This window comes from Balearica regulorum, chromosome 8, assembly GCF_011004875.1.
Source record: "Balearica regulorum gibbericeps isolate bBalReg1 chromosome 8, bBalReg1.pri, whole genome shotgun sequence".
In the NCBI taxonomy this organism is placed as follows: domain Eukaryota; kingdom Metazoa; phylum Chordata; class Aves; order Gruiformes; family Gruidae; genus Balearica; species Balearica regulorum.
In genome coordinates, this window is record NC_046191.1 from 5,965,002 (window position 1) to 5,980,289 (window position 15,288).

Here is a 15,288-nt window from a genome sequence, read left to right on the forward strand (position 1 = left end):
CACATCAGTTCTCCCTCCCAGCCTGTCAGCCACAAAACACCCACCAGCCTTCTTTTCCATTACAAATTTAACATCTACCTGCAAAATATAAAAAGCCTCCAGCATGACAAATATGCAGAACAAGAGCAAGAGCGCTTAGGGCTGTCACCACTGTCTGTAAATCTCTTTGGTAGCTGGGAATTTGTGAGGTGGAAGGTTTTCAGTACTGATTTGCTGTTATCTGAAATGGATTGTATGGCGCTCTGAATTTTTTCATCAAATCTGTAAAACCAGTAAAACACAATAGTTCTGGTTAGAAGAACTCTTTCAGGGTGGAGTGAAAAACAAGAAACCATTGCTGGAGAGTATCTGGTGTTGATCACAAGAAGAAGAAGTACTACTTGCCCAGAGAAAACAAGATTTTTCCACTAACCTCTTCTTCTGCTTTCTCAGCAAATTTTTCTGTTTTCCTCTAGTCTGCAGCCCTTCTCTAGCCAGTAAATTCAATATCTTGTGAGATCTAGAAAGAACAAAGTGAGCATTAGACAGACAAACAAGGAAGGGGTCAATTATTGTATTAAAATCCCCAAGTGCATTGTTTTAGCACAAATTTCATATTTGCTTGTGCATGCTTTTAAGTGATTCCTTATTTCGTACCTTATAAATGGGCACCAGATGCCAGAGAGAATGATCGAAATTGCAGTGAAACTCAAGATCAAGTAAGTTTTGCCCCAACCTAAACCTACTTAATATCATGCATGCTTTTCCCCCCAAAGATTTAACAACAAAAAAAGCCCTTCTCCTAATTTGTCACCTTAAGAAGTTGACAAGGAGAAGCGTTAGCACAATTTGCAAAATGTAAAAGTCTTTGTCACTGGCAGTCATTCCCTTTTCCAGGCACTAAAGGACTGGAATTACCCTTGTCTTAAAATCACGAGTTGGCTTTCCTTTCCCAAATTCAAACATCCAACAGCTGTAAAAATGGCATCCAATCAACTGCTGACTCTGCCACTTTTGCAGTGTTCCTGCTCATATCCATCTGTCTCCTCCTGCCACGCTGCAGCACATCAGCAGTGCAGTGAAGAGGTAGGGCAGAAATTGGCTTGCTACCCATGTGTGTGGGCCAGTAGCCAAGCGATTCCACTTAACAAGCTGGCCACAGATCCACCTTTCATGTCAAAACATGGGGAGAATTAGGAAACTTCTTTTTAAATTAAATAATTCTACAATTGATGTTCTTCTGTTTTGGGGTTGTTTTTTCTTGAAAACTTTTTTCAAATTTTTAATTAGAAACACTTTATTTCTCTCCTTTTAAAGTCCTCCTGGATTGAGTTAGTTGGATCAAAGAACTGCAAGTTCTATACAAGTAAGATCATGTTAAGTTACTGAATCTTTTTACAAACTATCTGGCTGCCTGCAATGTGGCTAAAATATTTTTTGCCATTATATGAACTGAAGAAAGACTGCAAGTCTTCCACGAGACACTGCTTTCCGAGAAAAAAGTCCTTTTAGATATAGCCTGTTGCCCCACATTAACCTCAGGCTGTCTCAAATAATATTTCTAACTATATTTTTAATGATTGGGCATATTGGAACCAATTTTCTGCTCTGTCAGTGCACTGTCATGAAGCCAAGGAGCTGAGCCTGACCCAAGCAAGGCCTACACAGCTTTCGAGAAGGTATAAGTCACCCTTGTCTTGCTGTAAAGCAAAGAGCCACTGGTCTCACCTCTCCAGAATGTCGTAGGAGTTTCATTTTCCCACACCTTGGACCGAAAAATGTTATTTTCTGAATTTGCCCCACGTGTGATGGAACTGTACTCCTCTTCACAGTCCACTAATTATAAACTTTGAACCAAATGTGCCAGCTTCTGCTGCCTTTTTGTCCAATAGCCAGTTATTGCCAGCATAGAGAGCTAATGCTCACAGTGCGCAGTGTTGTCAGCCACCCTGAATACCCCTCCACTCAGGACATCCTGCTGTGGGAGCTTGCCATGGATCTCACCAGGCAGATGGCTCTCTACAGAGAACCTCTGACACCTAACTAGGCTTTCTGAGAAAGAAACGACATGTGCAGCACCACTGCCAGGTCCCACTCCCACTACTGGAAGATGTAGTAGGCACTCCAATGTCCAGCACCAGAGGCAGGGAGACCCAGTTCTTTCTCTCCATAGGCATTCCAGCTACCTCTGCTCTTCCCAAGCTTCTGGAAACACTTTATCCCTCCTGGGCTTGCTCAGGAGCCACCACAGCTTCCGCAACATCACAAATGGGATTTTGTTTGTACAGGTCTCACTTCAAACTTGACACCTTCCTTATATGAACAAATGATATTTTTGTAAGCAAAAGAGATACGAAAGAACTGGACATTCCCACCATTTGTCCATGAGTGTTTTCCACAGTCTGAACCTGAGGGTGCCTGATGGGTTTTCAGAAGTTGGGTAAGTTTGGTGATTGTAAAGACATCTTCCAGGTATAACCCTTAACCTTAAAGGACAGGCACCTCCAGTGGTCGGGTGAGTATCCATCTAACCCTTATAGATGTAAAGAAAAGCTGCAGTTTGCATCGTGTTATGCTAAGCCGAGAGAACCTGCAGCGAACCACCACCATGGGTCTTGTTCCCTCAGGGCAATGGGATACAACTTAACTCCATCAGTCAGGAAAACAGAAAGAAGAAATGGTATATGGGCATCAAACTTAGAATTTCAGTATTGGCCTATGAATGCCATAACAGAAATCTCTCCTTTCTGTTAGGGAAAACAGCAATTGAAAAGAAGCAGCAGAAAAGACAAGAGAAGTTAGAAAAAATTGAAATTGCTGTATCACAGAGCTCTGACGCAGAAATGAGTGATTGCAATGTAACAAACTACCACACACCAGCTTCTCTCAGTCCACATGCATGCTCTTATCCCTAGGGGACCTTTTATTTTTCAAATATGGGGTAGCTTTCTCACAAGTTAAAAAGAAAAACACTAAATCTAATTATTTTCCATTTATTGTGGATTGTCACAGGGTCAGAATATCCCAACAGCAAGTTATTACTGGGCAGCTGACAGATGCTTGTTTGTGTGTCAAACCCTTTAGGTCAGAAGCTGAGCTGAGTCCTGTTCCTTTTTAAGTCAACAGAACTTCTCTGAGATCTTTCACTATGTCCTAACGAACACTGCTCTTTATGGCAACCTTTAACTATGAAACACTGGGGATTGTCTAAGTTAGATGTCTGGCTTTATATTGATTTCAAGTTAAGACAGCCCCTAAAATGGGGCTTAATGCCTTTGAAAAGCCTGCTCCGCATTTTGTCACGTATTTGCTATATATTTGGGTAGTGCAGAAGCATAGGGAGTAAGTTTGGAAAGTCACTTGTGTGATCTCTCACTAAAACTCCAAGGTACTATTCAATAATCCAGCCTTTTGGAAATTTTTGCGTGCTGCTTACAGTACACACTTCATCCTTTTGAAATAAATAGGAAAAGTTGTTTGCATCAAAGCTTGATAGGTTGGAAACTTTCCTCTTTCTACATATAATACATAACAGAATAACTTCCGGAGCTGAAGTTGCTGAGGGCCAAACTCTGTCAGTGGGAACTTTGCCATTTGCTTCATTAAAACCCCAGTGTGGCCCTACAAGAACAGTATATACTTTATAACTTCAAATTAAATTCAGTGTTGTTGCATAAAATATTCTCTCTTCAACTGACAGCATGGGAAAATTATGCCCTCTGCTGCACCTCTACATTTGTATTCTATATGAAAGTCTTTCAGGCCATGCTGTCTGTCTTGTTGAGTGGAGGGCTCAGTTTGTCAGCCCACAATTTTGCAATGCAATGCGAGTGATGAACTTACCACTTGATCTTAACAGGCATTTGAGTTTCACTCCCTGTTAAAAGATCTCTTTATTCTCCTGCTTAGGTTTTGGAGAGGACCTCCCAGGATCAAACTCTTCCACCACTTTGATGGCTATTGTTGATTTGCACCATCAGAAGCTGATACTAGCACAGAAAATGTCCTTGGATGATCCACCAGCAAGAGGTCATCACTACATATACAGCTCTTAATCCAACACTCTACCTCTGATATGCCTGCAGAATTCGGCATTTCACTCCACTGTGTGAAACCTTTGGACTCTCTGGAATTTAGACCATTCAACTTCAAAGTTCAGGCTCATTTGCTGGTGATGGGTAGTCTCACTGAGTCACCCAGTGTGTTTACTTCTAAAAAGTCTGTCCCATATCCTGTTTTCTGGGATGTTTACAAGCACTCTTGGGATGCTCATTGCATCTCCTCCATTCAAGTGGAACATCTTAAGTTCAGGTCTTACCTGGGGTGACACACTGGGATTTGGAAGCTGGACGACATGTCATCACAGCTCTATGAATGCACTTTAAACTACCCGATGGCCAAAATATTATAGACGAATTGACATTTACTGGGTTTCTAGTGAGGATTTTGCTATCTTCTTAACCTCCATAATACTACAGCTGGAATGCTACCAGCTCCCAAGTTGGTCCACCTGAAGTTACTTTCGATATACTTGCAGCCACAGCACAACCATCACTACTGCCACATCTTGCTATGATTGGATCACCCAAGACTACAACCCTGATGCAAATCAGCTATTGCAAATAAATTTACTCTTTGGTTAGCCACAGCACCCCACTGGTGTTGAAGGCCAGTGTAAATATTAGCAAGATGGCAGGTTCTTATGGCAGCAGGCTGCTAAAGGGCAGAGGAATGGTCTTTGCCCCCTGTGACTTAATTTGCCTGTGTGAAGCCCTGGAAAGCCAGGCTGGGTGGAAAAAGGGCAGGATAAGGGCATACTGTAAGAGCATTTGGAATAGACTGAAAGAGGAGGGGAGAATGGGGGTCTGAACACAGAGGCAAGGAAGCTGCAGATGAGTGAGTGAATGCTAGACAAAGGTAACCACCAAGAATGATTAATAATAATCCAACACACAAGGGCACATCAGAAACAAGCACTCCAACACAAAATGCTATTCACAAAAATCTGCAAATGAACTAACACTAACGAAAACAAGGGGCTTGGAAACTGGATGGTAGCGGGAGGAGAGTTTGTTGTATAACTTGCTCCTCCTGCCCAGACCTGCCAATGCAGCTGGATTCTGACTTGCAGCATCATCACTTTTCCAGTCTTGGCCTCCTGAACCTGCAAGCAGCCCCTCACAGTGACCTGCCAAACCTTTGCTGTCCAAACTTTTCTTCCTTTGAACAGCCTGATAAGGGGCCAACCTGTGCAGTAGCTTCTCACCATGCCCTGGAGGAAGAGTACAATGAGGCCTATAAAGCCAATTGCACTTGTTACCCGAGGCAGCTTTTGAACTCTGCACGGAGAGGCTGGAATGCCCCCCTCCACTTAGCAGAACAAAGGCCAGCCAACCTGCAGGGTTTTAAATCTGAAAGTTAAACATGAATGTGATTAATGTGTGGCTTTGAATTTCATGTATTATTGAATTGTATACATTACTCCAGGCTCGGAGGTTTTTCTCTTTTATACTGCAACACAAATGTATGTTCTGTTTGGGAGGGGCGCAGAGTAGAGAACACCAGGCAAAAGCATTTCCATATGTATTCCCCAAATTCTCTGCCTGAAGGACTTGAGCGAGACGGGATTTATACTGTGTTCCACTGACCCCAAAAAAAACAACTTGAAACAGATTTAGAGAAGATGCACCGGAGCTCATTGCAATTGAAACGCTGGATACTTATTTGACAGCCTCCAGGAATCCTTCCAGGTCCGCCCTTTCCTGTGAATCTGCTAAAGCTCCAGAAGATTATCACAGTTAAGCTAATGTGCAGGATGCTGGGTTTGAGGAGGTGGGTTGCCCCTGGTAAGAGTCATAAAAATGATCACCTCTTGTAACCAGTGCTCCGACTCAAAAGAGTGAGTCCTTGATCCCATTTAAGTCATATAATCCTCTGATAGGAGCCAGAAAGCTGGACCACACCACTCCGGTATGATGCTGCTGGCTTTGGTGGAATGCTGCATGACCAGAACAGTATCCTGCCTTTTCTACTGGGGAAACCTTTAACATATTTTTAGAAACAGTTAATTCACCCCATTTGTTACATACAAGGGCAACTGTAATGGGCACCTGGACACTTCCAGTCAGGACTTTTTCATTCTCTGTATGGCTTTGGGCAAGTCTTCTCATTTTACCACAACATAACAGAAGACTAACAAAGGTGCTGAGAAATACTTGAAAAATTTATTTTAGGGAATACAGTTCTTTTTCTAATTATTGGGTTTACCTGGAGAAATTTTAAATATAGAGTGGCAAATGGCCAGTATCTGATGCACACTACCTGCCTTTCTGCGGCAATGGATCTCCTTTTGCAAGCCCTGTGCATTTTCATTCATTCATCCAGCCTTCTGCTGTGCTAGGTGGAGTTCTCATTACATTAGTGATTCTGTATAGAACTGAACCACACATCTGCATAAATAATGAAGCTACACAATTCAATGCCCTCACACTTTTATTCCATGTTATGATTTTGATCTCCTGAGAAGTACCTTCAGCTTTACCTCAAAGACAAGACACTGGTTTCTCTTCCTTCTCACCACCTAACTTGGTCAGTTAGTACTGAATGCGTGCAGTGCAATCACAGGCCCCAGAGTGATGAGTTTATTGAGATCATTCTTCAGTATCCAGCCAGAGCTTCAGAGAACTGTGTGCATTTTGATAAGACCACTGGGAGGAGGGATTTGCAATTGTATCATATACCACCAGTCAATTTACTATGGTTAATTCTACAAGGACCATCATTAAAATGTACAGTGAGCTGGCCTTTCATGGGACGCCTTTCACTGGGCTGGACAGAGAGGATCTGGAAGAAATGAGAGATGATACAAAGAGTTCCCCTTTTCCACAGCTCAGATATAGATGGCTTCTCATGATTTTCTATGCCAATTTGCATCTGGAACTTCATTTGCTTGTGGAATAGAGCAAGGCTATTACAGGAGGAGAGCTCTGTCTCCAGAAAGTTTCTGGCTCAAGAGGATGACTGACCTTTGTTCGGAACAGGAATGTGAACTCTGTTGCCTTGGGACATCTTTGAATCCTTGTCTCCTATGTTTTAGCCATTACTAGCCCTATGATTTCAAGATATGAATACAGATTTATCCTAACAGCACTAATAACTTTCCTGGCTTGACAAAACTTATTACAGAGTAATGCTTCTTTACTTCCCAACCAAAAGGTCCAGACAGTGAATATGGGAATTGTAGCAGTGATTTCTTAGACCTGATATACATCCAGTACTAATTTTGCTAGAGTCTTCCTGAAATACATATAGAAAAAATATTGACCACTTAGGACCTTTTAGGAGCAGGGACGCCCAGAATATCGTATTGTTGATCCACAGCCTGAGATCAGCCCTGCAACTCTGCAACTTCATCCTCAGTCTGAAATCTGGCAAATGCTGCCCACTCACATGGAGCTTACAGAATCTTTTAACTGCAAAGACTAAACCTGCCACATCTCCAGCTCACCTTGGTGCAATACAGATGCAAAGCAGTCAAAGCATGACAACCACATTTCTGTCAAATGAGTTAAAATACATGATACGGTGCTTATTCTGGCTATACAATTTATGCTTGGGCCAGAAGCTCAAATAAGCTTTGAGCAGGGGACTGGGGAAGAATGCTCTTACAGTTCATAGAATCATAGAATGGTTTGGGTTGGAAGGGACCTTAAAGATCATCTAGTTCCAACCCCCTGCTGAGGGCAGGGACACCGTCCACTAGACCACGTTGCCCAAAGCCTCATCCAACCTGGTCTTAAACACTTCCAAGTGTTCCAAGTTCTGTGATCCTGTCTGGCTATAAAGTGCTGTGGACACATGCTGACTTACTAGACCTGAAATCTGCCGGGATTAAGTTACTCCTCCAGAAAAAGGAAAAAAAAAAAAAAAAAGAAAAAAAATTGAAAAAACCCCAAACTAAAATGTTGACCCAGTTGAGAAAAGAGTGTAATCTGGGACCTGTTCAGTGTTTCACTTTGGCTGTGACAGCACTGATCTGGTACCAGTTGCTCCAAACTGTAGCCTTACTTTCTGGGGAATTTTTAATTCTAGCACCTATCAACATAGCAATAAAATGTAGCAAAAATGAAAAATACATTCTGGTCCAACCCCTAGAAACAAAAAACCCAGCTCCTCTGCAAAATGATGCTTGCAACTCTTACATACTGCTCCCAAGCCCAGAGAACCGCCTGTTTGCTGGGGACATCTCTATCACTTTTGCTATTGTCTGCCAGCAAGAAGGCCTGACCTGCATCTGAACTCATTCCAGGGATGTTTCAATAAATCTGCAGTTTCCCAGTAAACCCAGCAAATGTCCTTGGTTAGGACATCCTTGTCCTGTGCAAGCTAAACCAACTCTCCCATTTTTAATTTGGCATGGCTGGTCCTCCCCTAGTCCCTTAATTAAATGCAAGAGGAAAAAATAGGAAGTCTGACAAGACACACTGAGTGAGTGGCCTCTCTTTCTGTGTGCTCATGTGGCTCCATTCTTGGAGGCTGACCCAGGGCAGAGCTCTGCTCTTCTACATATATTTTCCAGTGGAAGCATTTTTTTTTCCTTCTGTAGATTTATTCAGACTCCAAACTTCAAATCCATCAAAACTGTCACGGATCATTTGCAGGATGGGAAGATATTGTGGGTCCAATCAGCATGGGTGTCACAAACAATTATCCACTGCAGAATGATCCCAATTAGTAAACACCCTGCTAACAGGCCACCTCCCCAAGGATGCTGATTGCCTGTGACAGTGTTTTTTTCAGGATGTCTGCTGGAAAACTACAAGTCAAGCCTTTGTGAGCTGGCTTCTGGCAAATTCCTTGTTAACCCTACAAAAGAATCTACACATGAATAATTAAAAATAGATTGGAGTAGAAAATTAAAGTAGATTTAGCTTTGTCACCCAAATCCTTTATAACAAGACCTACTTCTCATCTGGAATAAAATGGAAATTCTATTCCCTGTCTTGGCTTGTATGAGGCCCTCTGTGTTTTGAAGCTTTGCTCTAGGCTTTTGGAACTAAATGAAGATTTCAATATAAACACTCCCTTCCACTTTGTCCTTTCTTCTCTCCTTTTCTGTTGGTGTAAAACTCTTAAAGAGTTGCCTGAAGGACCAAGCTCAGTAAGTGTTTGAAACCTACCTGCTTACTCCTTGCTTAAGGCATGCATGTTGGAGGCTGTATGACACTATCTGAAAGAACAGCCTCCAACAATCACAGAGCTATTTTTATGGGATGAAATCACAAAGACAGGAACAAATGAAGATATAAAAATAAGTAATTTTTTAAAAAGTAACCTTTTGACCACCCAGTTCTTTCCTGAAATGGACTGGGGAGTGATCAGTCACTCCTCTTCACCCTGATCTACTATCAAATCAAAAGACAGCAGGCCCAAACCTGGTGTAACCCAGAAATAATTCCACTACAAGTAGTGGAGCTGTGGAGAAAATGAAGAGAGGAAGAACAGAACTCTGCTTTCTACCATGTGAACTCAGCCCCTGCAGTTCATGCAAGATGGGCCAGAGAAACTAGCTGCAGCTAAAATTCAATATATGGTAGGTAATGCCACGAGTACAGAAGTTTGAGGCTGCAGTATAAGATCATGCTATGAACAACCAATTGCTTGGATGAGATTTCAACTGAATGGCTTTCACACTGAAAGCATCTATAAGGGAAAGGTTATAATCTGACCAGCTTTGTCTGGTTATAATCTGACCTTTGACTAGCTATCATTTTAAATGGTCTAATACCTAAGTCACTGCTTCACACTGCTATCAGCAGATGCTCCAAAAGACTAAACTGCCAAATGCCACATAAAGGGATATAAAAAGCATACCTGGAGCAAAATGTACTGAAGAGTAGCAGTAAGTTGCAATTTCCTCACTGGTGGCTATTGAGAAGGGCCCAGGCAGCTTTTGATACAAACCATGGAAATCAGATGAGGAATCCCTTCATCCTTGTCCAGTCCCAGAAGCAACGAGCCAAGCACAGTGATGCGGGATTGTTTCAGGTTTAGCCCTTCTATTCTCACAATGCTGACTGTGTTTTACAGCATTGCGGATGATGCAGGTGGAAACTGACCCAGAGCAGGGAGAGCGATAAAGTATTCCTGTTCTCCAACCAGGTGGTCAGAGCTTTATTGGATGCAAATTGGATGAAGAAATACACTGTTGAGGCACACAGGTTTCTTCCTGAACTGGCCACAGTACGTAAATGACCTGCATGCATGCATCTCTCCAAGGATAGGAGCTAAGTATGGACTACATGTTAATGGTAAAGTCATCATAATGGACTCCTTGATCGTGAGTGTGCAGCTTTCTGAAAAAAATCTCATATTTAGCCATAATTGGTTGGGCTAGAAAATATTGACATCTACTGCAGGGCAGAGTAATTCCTTCTTCTGTGGGACTGTTGGGTAAAACCTCATGACTGGGACTGTTGGGTAAAACCTCATGACCTGCCTGTAATGAAATCTTAGCCATAAGCCACAGAGTCCAATTATACAGAGGTAGAAAGACTGATTTGGTCATCAAGGGTGCCTCCCAGCCAGCAGTCCTGCTCCCAAGGAATGGGCTTTAGTGCCACACTCCGTTTCCTTTCAGGTGTGCCAAGTCCTCCCCTACTGCTCAGTAATACTCCCACACCTCTGCGATGTTGGCAGGCTCCTGTACAGCCTCTCTCTTCCTCCTCTGCCCTGGAGTAAGCAGACTCTCTTCTTTAATATGTGGGGGGAAGTAGATTCATTTAACTCATCCTTCTTACTTTCAGCTTGGATTTCAATCCAGTTGATTGGTAATTTCTTGGCAATAAATTGTACCCCAACTATATCTTCAGCAGAGATAAACCGCAAGACCTTTATAGATTCCCATGGAGCTATGCTGCTTACCCCAGTTTACAGTCCGCCCCAACAACCTGACTTCAGTTACCTTGTTGTTAGTCTATTACACGCACCCAAGCATGCAGGCCCAAACTGTACACTGCTCACTTTGCTGTCTCACCCATTAAAGCTTTCAGCATCCCTCCTTCCTAAAGAATTTTACTTTCAGATGCTTTTCTCAGATAGAAAACTTCTTTTCCTCCTCTAATGAAAGCGTTCCACCACTTTCATTATTTTTATCCCACTACAATTACTTGGTTTCTGCCATGCTTCACATACAAAGTATTCAATAATGTTTGCAAAACATTATACCTAAAACTGTCATTAAACTGCTCTTTACTGCTTTGCTAATGCACAGGAGGAGCCCTCAGTAAAACGGGTGAATCAAAAACTTTGATCAAGTCACATATTGGTCAAAAATCTGCATGATCAGAGCCATGTATCATTAGTCATTTCTACTAATTCACATGACTGAGCTCCTGTCCAAGACAAGCCAAACAGTCTTGGAGGGAGGGCAAGATCTTGTAAGACCCTGTATCAAATGCTTTAGTAGGCTCCAACTGCAATATATCTAATATAATCCCTTTGTCCAATAATTTGCCTTTGCATGATTGAGGATGAAATTGCATAACTATTCCTTCTCTGCCTCTCCCCCAAGCACAATACCCTGTGGTTTGGAGCAATTTAAGACTCAGTTCAAGAATTTGTCTCACTTTTCTCCCATCCTGGTGGTCCACGCTAAACCCCAACTCTTTCTCCTTCGCTTTCTTATTCCTTCCTTCCTGAGCCACTATGGCCCCCACATCCAGAGCTTCACCATTCTTTTTCTTTACCTTCAGACTGCAAAGTCATCAGGACAAAATGTGAAAGAAGATGTCCAATCTGACCAACTCGGTTCACACAAGTCTTAACAGTGGCGCTACTGCTTTCCTATCCACCTCCCTCTTTCCAAAGGAGGTTAAGACAGACTCTGGATTCCTGTCTCGGTTGAAAAGACCGTTCAGCCCTCTGTAAAACTGCCAGGGGTACCGCCACTTGTGAATGTGGGAGAAAAAGCAGGCTGGCTCTCTCCCAGGGGAAGGGCTTTGCACATCAAGCCGAAGACAATCTGGCCCTGCTTTAAAGAGGAGGGACATAGTTCTATTTCTAGCAGGGACATTGTGTGAGTAACTCTCTCTGAAGTCAAAGGATTTTGCCCTCAGATATCCAAGGGCAGAAACCAGGAGCCATACAGTCAGTCTTTGTGCCAGCTGATGGAACAAGCACCCTCCAAGCCGTAAAAATATAGCTCTGAACACTGGGATAAAGCTGGAGTCACTGGAAATGTCCTTGCAGCCGCAAACAGATTTATGACCCAAAATCCAAACAGGAGTTATCACTGCAACCACTGCTGATGCCAGGAGACATTCATTCCCTGCCTATCCATCCTGTTTGGCTCACAGATCCCAGTGGTCCTCCTCAGGACAGCCACGCAATCTATGTGAAAGCACTTGGCTTCTGTGGATGCCATGAATTTTCTGCGTTCCCTACTACACGCACTCGCCAAGTAAGTCTTGATTTAGCTACAGTAATCTCTGCTGCCTGTTCCCACAGAGAGAAATGTTTCTTTTATAGGCTCTGATCTCAAATGGATGATAATAAACAGCTTACCTTTGCATCAGAACAAGGTCGCTGACCCAATGTGCTGCCCAGCAAACATGTATAAATTCAGCCAATCCCAGAACTGCAGTAAGAGCCAAGCCTGCCCCAACCACCTTGGCCTGCAAGCTGGCCGCCTTATGTTGGTATATCACAGGCAGAGAAAGCCTGGCCTGTAAATTTGACCTGAGAGATGATGGGACATCAGGGAATTGCACCCTCGGAAGGACAGCAGGCCCTAATTTCTTTTGCCACTGCAGATCCAATATAAGCTACACAACCAAAAACGACAGACTTTACAGCTTGGCCAGCAGGAGCCTCCTGAGCTTTGAAGGAGCAACAGCACTTTGGCCTAAGAGGGACGTAGCCCATACACAGAGCTGGTGCAGCCCCAGGCACCTCTCCTTCACAGGCAAAGTGCACTGACTCGCTGATGCGCTGTAGCTCAGCTTGAGAAATGGGGATGTTCTGGCGGAGCCTGCTTTCTGGCCACAATGCTTCCAGGCCCGAGGACTCAGATGAATGTCTGAGTTGGGCTTGAAGTGTTTTACTGCAAATGGCCACTTTGACGCCACCACATGCACATCTACTGCCAGGTTTTACAGTGGGGCTCACAGCACTTCCAGAGCCAACAGCTTTGCAGAGCCTCATACTGAGTTAGCCAGCAATTCAGCATGTGCTCACTGTGCCTTCTTCAGCCTGGGACCCCTGACCACACGATCCTGAGTCCATTGGGACTCTGGTGTGGGCCCACAGTCTCATTTCAGTCTACTTAGCCAGGACACAGGCAATGGCATTTTCACCAGTTTTATGAGCCTGCATTGGAAGGGCAGATGACACCTGGCCCAGCATAAAGCCTGCCACTACCAAGGGAATCTGCCAGGATGGTTTGAACCAGCAGAGAGAACTTGTGCTGGACCAGCATGCTCTCTCATGTGGCTGCAGTGTTTTGGATCCAGTACTAACAGCCCTAAAGACAGTTTTATGGCATCATTGGGGTGAGGACTTTGCTTGAACTCCTTTGGTTTAAGCCTTGATTTAAGTTAGTGCATAATTCATAATGGGGATGATAACAGATGGCAACTTGTTAAGCCACAGGAACTCAATCAGTTCTGATCACATGACAACACCCTAAATAATTTAAATCATATCTTACTGAGAGAGCTGTTCTGCTGGAGCCCCGCGTTACAGAGAGACGCCAATGCCACACTGTGGGAATCATCTTCCAAGGCAGTTGTTACCAAGTGCCCTGTTTGCAGAGGGAGAAACTGAGGCACAAGAGCGAGTGGCTTCCACATGCTCACTCCATGAAAGCAGATCGCTGGTGTCCTCCTGTTCCTCTGCACCAGATCCCAGCCATGAGGCCCTCGTCTCTCCTGCTCTATGTGTTTACAAAGATATTTGCAACAGGTAAATTCAGACAAAAAGCTTTATCTCAAAAAGAGGGCCGGGGGCGGGGGGGGGGGGGGGGGGAAGTGCCTGTCTTCCACAGCATGGTTGCTAACTCCAGGAAGACCCTCCACAGAAGTTTATCACCAGACTAGACCATTAGCAGGTATATGATCCAACCAGGATAAAGGGGTGATTCAATCCATAAGGACATCCACTGAAATCAATGGATCTAAAAACTAGATTCAGATCTAGTTTTTTCTCTGAGTTTCAGCACCTTCTTTTTCTTTCCATCAATTCCCAGGCTGCCACATGCACGTGAAATCTGGGGCCCGGCAGAAAAGTTTCATTCCCAGTGAGTTGAAGCAATCTTCTGAATGAGAATACTCTTTAGGAAAGAAATGTTCCAGGAATATTCCAACAGGCTCTGGATTACAAAAATGATTCTACCATCACAGGGGGCAAAGCATCATAAAGAATATAAAACTTTAACGAATTATTATTATCATCTCAGCACACTTATCTCCCCCTTTGAGAAGACACACTGAGTTTGAGTCCTCTCTGGAATTCCAATCAATCATAATCAGCACAGTTAGTCCTAGCTGAAGCACAGGCACTGGCTGCTAACCGTAAGCATAATTAACACAGACTGCTGCCTCCCGCCTCCTGACATATTACAAGGCAACACTGCCTACACTAAATTCATCCTTAAACATCACTTGACTGCCAGACCATTTTTACTCTTCACTTCTAAAATCACCATCATCTTTTTTTTTAAACACTTCAAATATAAAAGCTCATGAGCTGACCGGCTACATTCTCCTACAGTAACTGTTGCGGGCACTTCATCTACTGAACAGAAAGGAAACTACCACCTAAAAATCCTTCCCCATCACAGAGGTGTTTGAAGCCTTGTTTGTTGGTCTAAGCACAATACGTGGAGTTCTTTGGCACACTAGTTCTCACCAAAGCACAAGCGTGAACTTTCTCTCCCGTGCACTATTAGCAGTTGGCAAAGATGTTTGCAGAAATACCATTACAGAAAACAAAGCTCTGTGTGTACAAGATGGACCAGATTCTCAGCTGGACTAAACTCTTTGAATTCAAGGCAGCTTTGCCAAATGACATGAGCAGAGATACAGATCCATGTTTCCTCTAAATCTGTGTGTTAGCAGTAAAAGGCATAACAGGCGATGGTAACAACCCTGTCCAGATCTTCACGCAATGCTGCAAATCAGAACATACCTCATGCCATGGAGGATCCCAAAGCAGAGGAGCTTCTGGGGCAGGGTCCAATTCTCCATTACTTTGCTAAGTGGCTCCAAAAGTCTAGAGAAGTTGCAGCCAGGGGCAATGAGTACTGAAGCA

At 43.5% G+C, this 15,288-nt stretch overlaps 1 long non-coding RNA gene across 2 annotated transcripts in view; it reads right to left on the reverse strand.

Moving 5' to 3' along the window:
- LOC142602720 (uncharacterized) overlaps positions 1 to 15,288 on the reverse strand; it is a 108,676-nt gene that overhangs the window by 79,903 nt on the left and 13,485 nt on the right. Inside the window, exon 3 of one of the 2 annotated variants that reach the window (XR_012836488.1) lies at positions 412 to 499. The exons of the other annotated variant lie outside the window; for it this stretch is intronic. This is a non-coding gene — a long non-coding RNA (uncharacterized LOC142602720). Of the gene's footprint in view, positions 1 to 411; positions 500 to 15,288 lie in introns of those variants that run through there. 2 annotated transcript variants of the gene reach the window in all.